This window comes from Lissotriton vulgaris, chromosome 3_1 (assembly GCF_964263255.1).
Source record: "Lissotriton vulgaris chromosome 3_1, aLisVul1.2, whole genome shotgun sequence".
Lineage (NCBI taxonomy): Eukaryota > Metazoa > Chordata > Amphibia > Caudata > Salamandridae > Lissotriton > Lissotriton vulgaris.
In genome coordinates this window covers 1,175,182,894-1,175,198,815 of record NC_141689.1, presented here as the reverse complement: position 1 = coordinate 1,175,198,815, position 15,922 = coordinate 1,175,182,894, and positions in this window count along the sequence as shown.

Below are 15,922 nucleotides of genomic sequence, written 5' to 3'. Positions count from 1 at the left end.
GCAATATGATCAACCTAATTATTATTCAATAAGTAGGTCACAAATTGTGACTCACTCCACTTGTTCACAACCATAGGGATGGAGACCTACTTGTGATTGCTTTTAAGTAAAGAACTTTTTTAAGCTGCTCCATTGCCTTTAAGGAAATGGGGTTGCTTTTAAAATGAAGAAAGGTTTCTTTTTTTAAAAGATTCTCTGAGAGTTGGCAGTTGTCCCCAGAACCACTACCTTCCCCTGAAAAACTTCAATATAATTCCCAAAGAGGAAGGAGTCTGAAGAGAAACCTTTCCTTATGTGAATGTGGTACCACCCCACTTGTGATTCAATAACTTTTTTATGGTTTGTGACTAGAATTTACTCATGGAAACATTTATTCATTGACACATATGGTACTGATTCACAATTTGGAAGAGGCAGCTAAAAATGCCCTTTCCAATTTTGCGATTTGATACCATTCGGAATCCCATTTTAAGAGTTGTAAAACGTTACTGATTCCTAAATTGGTATTAGTATATAGCAAAGCCCTACTTTGCATTTGGAAACACTTGTATTTTCCATATTGGAGCATTAGTGGCCACAAAATGTGTTGGTATGTCTGGCCCATAATTTCATAAGCCCTCATTATGAGTTTGGCGATGCACAGCGGGAACGCCGCTGTCCTGCACTGCCAAAACTATGTACAAACCGCCCACCAGATTAGTAGTTTTCTCATGTCTGGCGGACGGTTCTTTGGCGTTTCGATGGCAGTGCCACAGCAATGGGAACATCAAAGGCAGTACCTACACGGCATGGACTGCTGCAGTCGATGTCGTTCAGGTACTTGTGTGCATGTTACATGTGCTCCCTGCATGCCTCCAGGAGTGGCAGGTCTCTCCAGCACAATTTTCATGGCGTGCTCAACGCCATGAACGGGGTGGTGGAAAGTCAACTTGTAATATGTACCGAAGCAGCACCACTAGCATATTACAGCTCCCTGACTGGTGTTCAACCGCCAAGGGATTCTGGATCCCCGGCAGATGCAACAGTCCTGTGGTGGTCCGACCGCTACACTTGTAATGATGCCTGCGGGCCCGCAGTGTGGCGGCAGTCGGGCTACCACCGCAAGTACGGCACTCTATGGACTACAGTACTCAAATCAGGCCCTTAGGCCCTCATTCTGAATGGAGCTGAAATAACCTAGTGCCTGGGTGCAATTTGTGCGCCCAGTGAATAATAAGACGGGCTACACTATTTACCTGTTACTTTAATATATGTCCCTTGCTGGTTTTTGCAACTTAGAAGTGAGGATAACACACCTATAATTATATTATTCCCTATTAAGAGGTTCACAAACTTTGAAGGTGCATTATTTGGTTACAAGATTTCAACTTTGAGTTACCTTGTTCAGGATCATTTTTTCATGGGCAAATGTGCCTACGGTGAAATGATGGCCTATGTTCATAAATACCCGAGCCTGTCAAATCCATGTTGCTTGATTCACCCATTTAAGATCAATGTTGATCCCAAATAAAAATGCACTGAATAAGTTCCTTTTAAAGAAAGTTTCATTTTTGTTTACTTGGAAAATGGATTAATCCCCTAGAGAATATTTGCCAAATGCTTTTTCTGACAGCCACTATTGTGTTTCGACATTTCGCGTCTACCAGTTTGACATGCAGTTAGATGCAACTATCATAAACATTGTAGAAAAAAATATGTTCTTGCCTTTTCAAAATAATATGTTTTTATAATCAGATCAATTTGTCATCTGACGAGGATTTTTGAGTACAATCATACTAAAATCCTACTCTTGTACTGTTTAGCAAAAAGTAGAAGCCAGGGGCAAACAGCACATGTGCAATTAACATTCAACCAATTAAAGCACGAATTTGAGGTTTGCACCTGAAATAATCAAGGTTCTGGTCAAGGTGATTGCTTGGCTGTGCAAATTATGCATCTTTAAAGTTATACTTTCTTAAAGGTGGCGAATTTACCCACTCCAGACTCCCGGGTATGAATCAGATGGATTATAATGGGAAAACGTATCTGCTGGGATTTTTGCCTCGTAAGTCACTTTAATTTGATTGTCCTATCCATATGCGTAAAAGTGAGCTGTATTGGTCAGCTCAGGGCTGCACAGTCCTTTTATTTCACTAAGCATTTCCTCTGGGGGCTGTGGCCTTCGGAAGCTGATTCTAAAGGTTTCCTAACAACTTTGCTCATTTCTAAACTAAGCTATGCTCAACTGATGAGCTCTGATAAACATGAACCGTGCTGCTAACATGGTAAAGTATGGATGGTATTATTGTTGCAAAAATTGTAAGATGCTGATTAATTAATGCCATTTTTACTAATTCAGGGCCCGATTCACAAAGATAAACTGAATCCTGAAGTATAAATTTAGACCTAAAGCCTACATTTGGACCTGAAGCCTAAAGGCCTGATTCACAAACATAAATTTACACTTGAGTGAACGTTTATGAGCTGTTGTTATTCATGTTGTAATTTTACTAGTAGTCTCTAATACAGACCTATCATTTTTTGTGTGGAGTCTCCGCCAAGAACGCAATAGACTCTGTAGTCACAAAGATACTACTAGTAAAATTTGTTAGAGAATAACAAAACATCGTAAACATACACTGAAGTTTAAGTTTACCTTTGTGAACCAGGCCCAGAGTTTAGACCTAAAGTCTACCTGATATATAATTTTAAAACTGAAGTCTAACTTTAGACCTGAAGTCTAAGTTTAGACCTTAAAAATAAGGGCCTCATTCACAACTTTTTGCTGTAGGGCAGTGCCTCAAGTCTTCTTGTGTTACTGCCCTGCGTCAAAGGAAAGGACAGGAATGTACTGTATTAATGAGTTGGTGTGGTGAGCAAAAAAATGATGGATTAAACCCAGATCCTTGTGACTGGGGTGAATGTTTGCATTGTCCAGCATTCCGTCCATCACTTATTTATTTTGCATATGTCGCCCTAAGTGGGAAGGGTATGCCCAGATGTGAGTCATGTGCTCACTACATCACTGGATTCAGCTAGCCTGGCTGATGAAGGGTGATGCCCTGAAACCGTTCCCAGGATGCTTGTTTCCGGTCCAGGGAGGACCTGGCTTGGCAGTTCGGGCTGGACTGTTGCCACAAGGAACAGGGTCAAGACTGATTTGCATATGGCTGGATCCAAATTGGGGTGGTGTGGGGAGCAAACAAATTATGGATTAAGCCCAGATCCTTGTGACTGGGGGTGAATGTTTGCATTGTCCAGCATTCTGTCCATCACAGAATGCTGTCCATCACAGAATGCTGGATTGTGCTGCCATTGCGGCACAGGGTGACGCAATGGCAACACAATCCTTAATTCAGATTATCCAGGCCATACAAGGCCTCTTTTCATCGACCTGGTTTGCTTGGTAAATCCAGAGTAACACAAGGCAGCGCAAGTCACTCCCTTTAGTTATTCTGTGCTGGGAAGGTATTACATGGGTGGAGAATGGGTGTTCCCTTTTGAGATAGTGCTACATGTCGCCAGTGTTATCAGTATTACAGAAAGATCTGCACAAGCATCTGCAGCCCCTTCCTTAACGCCAAAGTGCCGCGGTGTGCACAAAGCAGATGCACATGCCTGTTGCACCCCAGGGTACTTTCTGCAATGCAGCAGCTGGTGAGGAAACTCTGTGTGAGAAGTTACTTATGTTTCATTCTTGATGCCTTGGACTGCTATTTTAAAAATCTGAATACTATAGGGCTCTGTCTGAAATGGAATGCATAGCATTTCAATAAAATAATAATTAAAGATGTTTGCAATCCAAGTCATTGAGGGTATTCGATAACATTCTTTTACAAAACACTGTCTATCTGCTGAGACGAAATCACCTCTTCCCAAATATGTGCATTGTGCACACTACCTTGCTTGTCTTAAAAAATACAATCTGCTTCCCAATCATAACTTCTAACATTTGACTTTACTTAACAAATTCTTTTAATGAGCATTCTTACATATGACAATACCAACTGCTTCTCAGTTTGCTCTTCAGTTACACTTAACAATACAATCTGCTTCCCAATAATAACTTCTAACATTTGACTTTACTTAACAAATTCTTTTAATGTGCATTCTTACATATAGCAATACCAACTGCTTCTCAGTTTGCTCTTCAGTTACACATAACAATTTTAATTGCTTCTCGCTGGAAAGTTGAAATAATTTAGTAGGGGCATTTTACTAACTATTGCACGTGTGAAGTTCGCAGAATGAAAGCCTTGCAGACTTAGGTTTAGGAAAGTGGGCCTGAGGGTTTAATGTATTCTGTTATTTACATTGCTCAGAAACAGCAAAAGTGTGATATGAAGCACCCTTATGAAAGATTATCATTATTGTTACTCGTGTACTTGAATACCATCCACTTAGGCACACAATATATGCAAAGCGTATAGACTGATACTGCATGAGTGGCACTGTAATATACGACAATCAGCCTTCAATCAAAACCTACACTTAGGGGCCAATTACGCTGCGGCCCGTAAAGGCTCCGACCGATGGTCGGCGCCTTCAGGGCCGCATCGTAATCAGCCCCTCAGTTTACTTTCTGACCGCTGCATTACAAAGCTGGAGGATGGAGAGTAAACCGTCCCGTCATTCGGGCTGGCTTCCGACGGGCTCAAGGAACCCGTCGGGCAGTCGGAACCAGCTCGTAATCCCAAAGAGCATGCCTTTCCACCCTTGGGATTATGATTCACGGTTTGCAGCATAGTTTCCATATGTCGGTCACCCCTAGGACCGAGACAGTGTCAGGCGAATTAGCCCCTTAGACATAAACTCAGTTTGAGCTACGATTACCCTTCAACTTTCTTACAACCTTTCTTAATGGGGTTCAGCATGTGTGACTGTGTAGTTTCATGCACAGTTTCCATTTCATGTTTTTAAAAGTGCATCCACAATTGGTGTTTGTATTTCAATTGTATTTTTATTTGAGCTGGTGAAATGCATGCCTACAGTTTCCTATAAAGGAAAGAGCTACACATTTTTACGCGCACTAGATTTTCAGAGGTGAGTTTTCATTTAACATCATACATTGCTATTCATCTTGACAGCTCAATTAGCTTGTAACGTTGGTATTTTCTTTGCCAAGGTGATTTGTTATTCACTTGTCAGTTTGTGTTTTCAAATTATGAATTCATTTTATGTTATGACTTGCTAAAGGAGGGGGAATTTATTGCCCCCACCCACACCAACCCACAGATCTGAATCAGGTGGATTACAACTTGAAATCTTATTTTGCAGTGATTTGTGAATCAACCAAAAACAAACCAAAGGGAGATTTGAAATTAATTTGCAATTTGCTAGTTAGGTTACATTTTTATTTGGAGTCATGTTCCACTGTTTTATAAATATAGAGTGGTCTGCTTTTTGTTTGTTTTATTTTCTCAATTCTTGTTTTATTTATGATTGTCAACCGAAAGCCTAAGTGAGGGTTGCTGTTATTGGTGTGGAGCTGTGAGCGGATACAATTGTGTTTCAAAGTCGTGTGTAGCTTGTTTTGAAGTACAGTGCAGTACAATTATCGCATTTGCAGAACAGGTGGGAATGTTTGAGATCATTGTCTCTCTGAATGGGCCTTTCAGTTCATTAAAGGCCAGCTTCATCAAAACAATTGCTGGACTACTCTCTCCATGAGCTGGCACAGTCATTGCAGCCTAGCAGCAATGCGGGCCCATTTGCATCATGGTGCAAGGGTGATTGTGTTGCAGACAGGCTTGTTTTTGTGCCGAAAGGCTCACCTTCCTGCACAACAATAATTCTTAGAGGCTTTTCCATCTACAGAATGCAGCACACTTGGAAAGAAGAAACAGCAGGAGTAATACAGATTCTTCTCTTTGCACCTCTTTCAGGAAGGTATAGAATTTTGACACATTCCCTTTGCCTACCAGTTTGGGTACATCTGGGAATGTGCCAAAATCCATGAGTGGATATCCGGGAACACCCAGGCTTCACCCATGTAACACCTTCCAAGGGTAGAGTAACACAGGGCAGCAACTTGAGCTGCCTTCTTTTACTACAGCTTTACCAAGCCATGCAGGGCCATTCAAGGTGGCCTTGCGTTGCTTGGTAAATCTGACTTAAGGATTGTGTTGCCCTTGTGACATCCTGCATGACGTAAGGGCAATACAATCCAATAATCAATCTGGCCCTAAGTGTCTTGCAAGTGGTAATGGATGATGGGAGACTAGTGCTCTAGGGTAGGCTTTATTGTTATCTCACCTGCAGGAGGAAACTTGTTGACTGTGTCACTCAATTTGATGATAGCATGAGAAGATAAGGATGGTACTAGCAAAGCGCAAACTGGGTGCTGTTTCCAGTCCGCACTGCACTTTCTCGGATGGCCCCTGATATCGAACTGAGACTTACAGTCATCTATTTGAACATTTCAATCACAGTGAAGCATAATTTGCTCCACCATAAAAAGAGAGGAGTGAATTTGTATACCATAAAGTTTTATTTACAAATTAGTAAAGTTGCAATTTCAAATGAGTAAATTCAATTTCAGATCAATAGCACCTGGTTACAGCACGGCCGTAAATCAGCTAGGAAAGTCAAATAAGTACTACAAAGTTCAGTTATTTAAAGACATAATTTAATTACATTAAGATTTAGTTCTCCCTTAAGGGAAATACCCAATGCTAATCTAATGTGGCAGTTTAAGTAGGGGAATTCATAAGCAGCAGGTGTCAGGGGGCGTAGACTATCAAATTGAACCACATGAAGGCTCCAATCTAGAAAAGGGGACATGCATTTACTCTAGACAGTAAGTCCATGAGCAGAAATATAAGGAGTATTGGGTCGAGAAAGAGAGAGAGAACGTCGGCCTGCAATGGGGGACAGGGTGAAGTCTCCTAACTAACTCAGTTCACACAGTGAAAACATGAAATTAAATCAAAGTGATACATTCTAGAGACTTCCACCAAATAGGAACCAATCAAAATCTGTGTTCCTGATGTACTTGGTGTGAGACTTCTTGTACATACAGTAAAATACCACATTCTTCCATCATCACGGCCTGCATGCTATCTCATAAAAGGAGTGTTCACCTCCTCTGTCTCCCAACCCATGCAGGTGCTGTGAATAATCGTTCACACCTGTTACTTGCTGCACTATGAACTTCAAACGGTAAACTAAGAATAACATTTTTAACAAGAACATGGTGACTGAAACAGAAAGAAAATTATACACATCAAGCAAAAATGCAATGTTTATTTTTAGAGGACACCCAGGCCCACTCATGCCATTGTTGAAGCTGCACACATTCTACCCATAGTTAATTAAAACGTATGATTCACACATGAAAATAATGGTTTAGTGTGTTGCAGGTTAACATATCATTAAGCCTAAATAAATTATTGTGACACTACGGCACCATCGAGCAATTCATCCGGACTGGGTTTGGTGGTGGAATTGTGTCTCCGGTCTTGGTGTGGCTAAGTAGCCCTACGTTCCTCATGTCAGAATAGATACAACTATAACTCGGTCTCTTGCGGGCTACGTGCTCTAGGCCACCTATCTCCTTCTGTTGCAGAAAGCAGTGTTTACTCCATAAATGTAGACAGTTAAGAATTTTGGGGCTTATTTATGAGCCCTTGCGTCACTTTTGTGCTGCCAGTGCGTCACATTTTGTGACGCACCAGCAGTGTAAAAATGCACCATGTTGCGTCATATTTACAAAGTGACGCATTTAGGTAGAAGCATCACTTTGTAAACCCCTGCGCCACATTATACCTGCACTGGCATTATGTATGCAGGGTGGGCGTTCTGACGCAAGTAAGCCTCGTAGAAGTCACACAGTGAAATTTATGAGATTTCAGGGCATCACTTCTAGGACGCAAATGCGTCAATATCTTATGCCTGTCTCACAGCACGCATAAGACTGAAGCAGGCACATTTGAAATGGGACTTGCCCGTGTGAAATGACTCATTGATGGAGTTGCGCCACTTTGTGACGTATCTGTAACTCCTTGCGACATGATGCGTCATACTGTAAATATGACGCATCCAGCATGTGGCAAGTATGGCGCAATGAAAAGTGACACATCACTGTGTTCACGCAGCGATGCGTCACTTTTTATAAATGAGACCCTCTGTCTCCTGCACTTGCCATGCTTTACCCAGGTGCACAGACATTCTTAAATTAAAAGGTGATCAGTGAATGTGCTGCAGATGTAGCTTTTATCTGGTCCCGAGATAGTTGTCTAATTTACAATTGTCCAGTCAGGTTGAAGGTAACCATCAAAAGTTTTAGGTCAATCAATGAACCTAGAGTATATTTTCTTTTCAGTGTGCCATGTTTTCATCACAACTGGTTCTAGTTGAAACTTTTATTCTGAGTTTGTTTTACATTCCAGGTGACTTGTTCACCAGCAATACACATCACAAGATGGAGGTAAAGGGTGAGCATCCCAATGCTCTGTAGAAAGCCTTCATCCTCAGCCTTGCTTTTTGTATATTCCTTTGTTTGGGTGTTAATACAGCCAGGCCACCGGTTGACCTGCTGGAAATCCTTTGGGAAGAGGCATCTGATGCAACAAAAGGCCTTGATTTCTAACTTACTGGATGTATAGCCAAAGTCAGACAGGAAAATGATCATGATTTCTCAATAAATTGTAAGAGGTGGTGGGTTTGGGGAAAGATGGTTTTAGAGGAACAGAGCAGGAAGACATGCAGAGAGAGGGGATACACCAGGCGCTACTTTCAAGTTTACACTATGGAACACTCAGCAATTATAGGAAATACATATATCCAGGGGTAACCACCAAGGCTATCCTGCCTGACATGTACCCAGCACTCTCATGCGCAAATTACATACAATCGAGGAGAGTATGTAAAGATCTTTCATGACATAATACATAATACATAGCTCTCCCCATTGTGTTCAGGTAAGTATGCCTGTATTCCTTTTCTATAGTCCACTGCCAACAACTGTGAGTTCTGTAATTGTGAGGTCATGAGGCAGTAGTTCCATATTAAAAAAATCGAGTCCTCAGGTATCCATCAAGAATCTATCAATCTCTGGTCAGCAGCATATCACTATCATCTAGTGCACTAGTCTGGAGACTCGTGAAACAGATCTCCTAAACAAGAAAACGTACATATTTTTGTCTGTCGAAATGATAACAGCAAAGTCCATGAGGTATCTAGGGGATGGGCAGGGCCCAGGGAGGCAAGACTTCCCCTGAGCCCCAGCAGCAGCACGCCCCTGGTTGATTCAAGTAGGAAACAAGAACATCTTCAGGGTGTCACAGCACCCTTTTTATACAGCTAAGTCCTTTGTCTACAAGGTGCAGGCAATGTGAAAACCAGCTACAACTGGTTATGGGGAAGGCCCTTTCACTGGCCAGGCTAGGGACATCAGATGCACCACAGGGGGTGGAGCCAGCATTGTGGAGGGAAGGACCAGCCCTATTCAGGTCCCAGGTGTACCCCTCCCTTACATCAGCATGCTAATCTCTTCACTCACCACCGGAGTAGACCCATCCTGACTCCTGGAGCTAGGCTCACCAGCTAGCTCCAGCCAATCGCACGCCAGACACAAATTACACTAACATGCCAACTTCTAGAAGTGGCACTTCGACACTAGACACCATCATGCCGCATACATCATTGCGCAGCATTCAATCTCACGAGTTCGCACATACCAAACATGACCCTGCACTCCCCACACATCAGGAACTACCATGGTCACACATATTCCCCATGGATTACTATGGTAGGGCAGGTCACTCACCACACATACACAGAGAGCGCACGCACTTTACACTGGATCACAGTGAAAAAGTGCGCTGAGGCCTAAAATCACAAACACCAGGTTACAGAAATAGGCTAGGAAAAAGCAAAAAGTTTCGGGTGAACCTGTCAAAAGGGCCAGGTCCAAAAAGTACCATAAAAAAAGGTGGGTAAAAGTGAGAGCATAGCTGTAAGTCCCTTACCCAATAGCGCTACAAGGAGAAGAGAGTTGAGGAGTCCACATAAGGCTGCTGGTATCTCTTTGGGATAAGGTACTAGCTTCCTTTATAAAAACCCAGGGTGAAAAAAAGAAGACTTGACCAAATACAATGATCTACATGGTGGGTTGACTTAGCCAAGGGAGAGAGACTCTTGCAGTGTAGTTCAGAGTGAAGCCACCTGAAGACGCAATGAGGACCTGTTCCTCCCACCTCCTCGATCACAACAACAACACCCCTTACAACTATCCACTACTATAAAATCTACTCCAGAGATTAAAGTAGTGGGAAATGGGGTCAGGGTGAAACATTGGATCCAACAGGAAGTAACACTTTTCCTTATAGTTTAAAGGTTGTCTATTGCTATGAATATTCATGTCAAAGAATGCACTATCTCTGAAATATCAATTCACCCTGATCTTCAGGACTAAGAAAATTAGAACTAATTATGTGCTGTCATGTTGAGATGTAAATAATCCAAATATTCTGCTATGCTTTACTGTAATTCTCTTGAATCTTGAAATCACTAAACAGATTTAAAAAAGGATTATACTCTCTCAAGTTCACTTTGCAAAAGTCTTTAACAACCCTAGAATCATTTTTTGCTACCTCAGGGTTAATGAAAGGAAAAGGTCATTACTATACAATATCCTCAAACTGGTAGAATTCCACAATGTTGATGTGATACCTAGCAAGAAAAGTTTGCGTTGGACCTCTACCCGTTCTCACTTTTGCTTTTGGGGTATCCAATGACTTGAGGAAAGCAAAAGACTCATTGATTTCCACATTGAGGTTTCTCCTTCAGCACCACCTTATGACTCACAGTGTAATGCAGGACCAGCATGAGAATGTTCTGGGAAGATAGCCAGTGGACTTTGTGCTTCTCTATGTGAACCTGCAGGTCTTCATTCCCACAGGAAAATGTGGAAAACCTAATACACAGATACTCAACTTTTCTTTCCCATTCTATAAAACTCCACCTTTCCATCAATCATGAAGAGGACTTTTGTAACATTTTGCTTAAATGCCATAATTTCTGGCATACTACCTCACTTAGAAGAATCGCTGTATGTTTCACCCATGTTGCAATGGATCACTTCCCTGACTCTGGACCAGGTACTGTATTCTCTGTTTTCTCTAAACCATTTTTCATTGCTGCCACGGATTTCTGTACTCATTCCTGACTCTCATAATGCCGCAAAGTAGAACCATAATTTCTTTCTGTGTACTCTGCATATCAACAGTAGTTATTTCCCTGCCATATTCCTCCTCAGCTGCCTCTTTCCTTCCTGCTACATGAACAATTTCTCAGTGGTGTGCCACCTTCATACAGCAACATGTATATGTATGTATTTTACACTTATAAAGCGCGCTGTAACCCTACGGGCATCCTGGCGCTGAGACACAGTAAAAAGAGGTAAAAAGCAGCTGCAAAGGCTGACCGGCTGACTGGTTACACTCTGGGAAAGTGCCAGGTCTTAAATTTCTTTCGGAACAACAGCAGATCCTGTGTTTGCCTCAATTTTGGGGGGAGGCTATTCCATAAGCGGGCAGCTGCTATGCCGAATGCTAGTCCTCCCATTGTAGATCGCTTGATCCTTGGAATGATTGCCGGATTAGCTGCAAAGGAACGCAAGCTACGTGCAGGTACGTACCATCCAAACCTAGCCTGAAGCTGTTTGGGTCCAAGTCCGTGAAGCGCTCTAAAGGCAATGCACAAGGACTTGAACAATATCCTTTATCTCACTGGGAGCCAATGCAGCTCAGCTAAAGCCTGAGATGTAGAGGACCCACGCGTTGTCATAAGGACAAACGTTGCTGCTGCCGCCTGGATATTCTGGAGCTGCGAGATCAAATAATTCGGGGACTCCAGTAGCAGAGCATTACAGTAATCCAGGCAGCTGAGGACAACACTCCTAATCACTATGCCTCTAACCTAAGGAAGCAATAGTGGTAGTACCTTACTGAGTCCTCTGATGAGCATATAACAGTACCTGACTAGTTTATTTACATGCGATTCCAGGTTAGGCTTCTCATTGAAGCTAACCCCCAGATTACGTACCATGCTCACGGGAACCAGGAACCATAGGTGTGCATGATCTCCGTCTTGTCATTATTAAATTGCAGAGCGTTGTTTCTCAGCCATGACACCATTTCACGCATACACTTATGAAATGTTTCTTGTGAGTCCACATGGTCACCATCCAAGGACACAATCAATTAAGTGCCATCAGTGTAATTCACCACACTTATGTTGTTTGCTTTAATGACATCCAGCTATGGCCGCATATAGACATGAAATAAGATGGGACTAATTGAGGAACCCTGAGGGACCCCATGCTTACTGACAAAAATATCTGATTGAAAAGGAGGGAAAGCGACAGCCTGCCATCTACCTGCCTGATAAGACTGAAACCATTGCAAGGCCACGCTTTTCACCCCCACTTCTTCCAGTTTTGCCAGTAAGATAGCGCGGTTTACCGTGTCGAAAGCGGCGGACAGGTACAACAAAATCAATGTTGCAGATTGTCCCCTCTTCGCACGCATCCGAAGATTGTCCAATGCGGTAACCAACCCTGTCTCAGTCCCATGACCCGGCCGGAAACCAAATTGGTCTTCCCCCAACTTATTATTACCTTCCAAAAATCCAGAGAGAGCTCGGCTCACCAGGTGCTCCACTATCTTTACTGGATACGGTAAGAGGAGATTGGTCTGTAGTTCCCAAGACAGCCAGTGTCCAATGAGGGCTTTTTAAACGGGGGGAATACTATCGCCTCCTTCCAACAAGATGGAACCACTCCACTGCTGAGCGATTGGTTACACAGCTGGTGAAGCAATGGAAGGATCTCAGAGCTCAGCTCGTTCCAAATTTCTTGGGGAATGGGATCCAGTGGAGAGACAGAAGAGACCCCCATTGCCACCCTAAGGAACTCATCCTCCGTAGGCAATTCCCAACAATCAAGAGTAATCCCTTGCCTCCTTGGCTCCAGCGCAATGTCCCTAATGCCCATTAAGTTAGCTGGTCCTGTTTCTTCCCTTTCACTAGTGCCTAGTGAGGTGTCTGATTTCAAACCCTCAATGATCCTATTAGTTTTATCCTGAAAAAAGGCTGCCAGGCCATTACAGAGCTCTTGTGGTGAGTAATCTTATTACTCGTACAATCACGATTGGCCATGTCTCTCAGTATATTGAAAACACATTTAGCACTATTTGGAGATTTTAAAATAAGATCTGCAAAATATGCTGCCTTGGTGGTAACTATCTCTTTTTTATACTTAGCTAAGCATTCCTTCCAAGTGGCTTTATCATCATTAGCATAATGCAATCTCCACTGTCTTTCAGCCCGTTTGCATTGCAACTTATAGGTCCTCAATTCCTCTGTGTACCACGGGGCAGAGGATTTCCCCCGTTTCCTGATCTTCTTCATGGGGGCGAGCTGATTGGTTGTGCTGGTTAATTGCCTACAGAAAACTGTATAATTCTCAGCCACCGACTTCCCCGGGTCGAAAAGGGACTCTAAATGGAAGAGCGGGACGTTTTAGATTTTCTCACTAGGGCCTTCCAGTCCCTACCCAGAACGCACCTTTCCTCCCTGGGAATAGACCTAGTCCTCCTAACATGATTCACTCGGAACTGAACCAAGTGATGTCTCTACATAGGTCAACTGTCAGGCCATCAACTACACAATGGCCTGTCTAGGGTCAAAATGGTGGTTTGGCTCTAGTTATACCAGATCCATTAGAGGGCTGCATGAGCAGTTCTCAAATGTCGTGGCTGTTAGGAATTAGAAAACCTTGACATGTGGGATTGGTGCAGAAATTCTGGTATTTATCCCCTATCCCTAACCACTGTACTTCTTTGCATTTATTGACGCTCCCTAGCGCGAGTAAAGAGGCGCATCGGAACGTAGCCGTTGCTTGGCTTACTGTTCCTGTACCACGCCCCCCTTTCTACTTCCTGATTTCTGAATGCGTTCTCCGTGGCGTGTTGCAGCTCCCTCTGGGCGTTCGTGGAGAATATCCTTTCTGCATCTTGTTGCCGTCCCTTTCCGCAGTGCCCCGCTTTCCTTGTGCTCAGTGAGCAAGTTTCTTGCCGGTGTTTGGCATTTCTCTGTTGCCGCGCTCGAGCAAGCTTTGGTTGTTTCCCCTACCTTTGCTCACGCATTTTGTGGGCGTCCTGCTCGGCTCATTTCTTTAGCCTCCAGCTTTGTGGCACTAAGGCAACTTTTATTCTCCCCTTTATTTTTGATACCTTCTGAGAGTGAGCGCTCCGCCCTGGTAGTCCCACGGGGCCGAGTGTCTCTCCTCCTGAGTGTGTTACTGCTCCGCTGTTCTGACCCCTAAACAGCCGGTCGGTACACCTCACTCCTTATCTGGTTTTCTTTTGTGTGTTTGGTGTGTGAGTCCTTGGTGAGTTCTGTCTTTCCTTGCCTGTTATTGGGTCTCCTGATTTCCCCTCATCAGAGAACTCATCTATACGGCGATCACGACCTTCATTTGGGGTAAGAATACCTGGTACAACCACGCATGTCAATGTTTTAAGTGTTACAGTGATATCTAGCTAGAGTGTATGTTACATAGTGCATCCTGGTTTTGTTTCCTAGCCTGGACCACCACCTGAGGCACTTCTTCCTGCATGCTGACCCCCTCGTATGAGGAGAGTGGTGGGCACTCCTTGGGTTTTTCCCTCATACTTTTAGGGGACAGTAGACAGGAGTGTGTTTCATATCACATTCTTGCTTCTGTGTCCTGGAGGTAGAGTGATTCTTATTTGTTCCCGTGGAAGTTGGCCAATTTGTTAACAGTGGCAGCTGATTAAAGTTTGCTTCACATAGTGAACCCCATTCAGCTCCATTGATACTGGATATATGCCCTCCAGTCACTGACTTAAAAACCCAAGTGAACTGCATCTCCTTTGGTTAAGGCTCTTCCCCACTGCTGGGCACACTTTTCAACATAATCCACTGGCCCGGTATAGATGTTGTCTCACTCTTGAGAGTTTAATCTGTACTACAGGAGTGTTGATATCTAAAAAAAAGGAGACTTTTACAGCATGACTGTAGTGTGGACCTTGATAATTAACTTCTGATCCTGTACATGTTATACCTGCTGAAACTATCTGTATTCCTCAGCCTCTTTATTGAAAATAAATTCAGTTTTCCTTGTGAGCTGAAATGCAGTTAAAGTTTGCTAATGAGATCTACCATCAATGTTATTAAACAAAGTTCCTTTGTTCTGTTTACATTCAGTCTAACAAGTTTCTATCTGTAATATGTAAAGCATGCATAAATATTATATGATTCATGGGCGCAGATTGCACAGCCAAGATGGCAGACGCACTCTAGAGAGGCTCCGCTCACCAACCCAATCTATCTAAATTATATCCTCCACACCGACAGACGTCGTTGGGGATGACTCAGTTGCACATTGTCTCTACCTTGCCTGACATCGATGGGGCTGTTGTTCTGTCCCCTGGGACGCTGCTGTTGCAGGCCGTGACTGAAGGAGCTGCCTCCTAGCTGAGCCTAGTGTCGGGACCTGCAGCTTTACACAGCTCTGCCCCTTTGGCCAGATGCCTAGCGGTACAAGTGGCATCATGTGCCCAGTTGGCTGCCCATCTCATGCTGTCTAAACTCGATGGCGCTCTGCCTGGAGGACAACCCGTGACTGTGGACCCTGCTTCTGTGCCATAAGACTGGCGGCTGAGAGGTACTCTGGTGAGTCTCCATTGATCCGGAGCTGGCAGAGACAGCATGGCCCATGCTCGAGCACTTCACCTGGCCTCCCACTGCGAGTTGCCAAGGCGGCTTTGTGCCCATTTGAGCTGCCAACACCCCTTTCTACACTATTAGGTGCCTGACCCTGCCCAGAGGGCAACTGGGCTGTCACGACTGCGGTGCCATATGGCCAACAACTATGAGAACACTTGGAAAGGCCTTTGCCGCTCAGCAGTGGCTG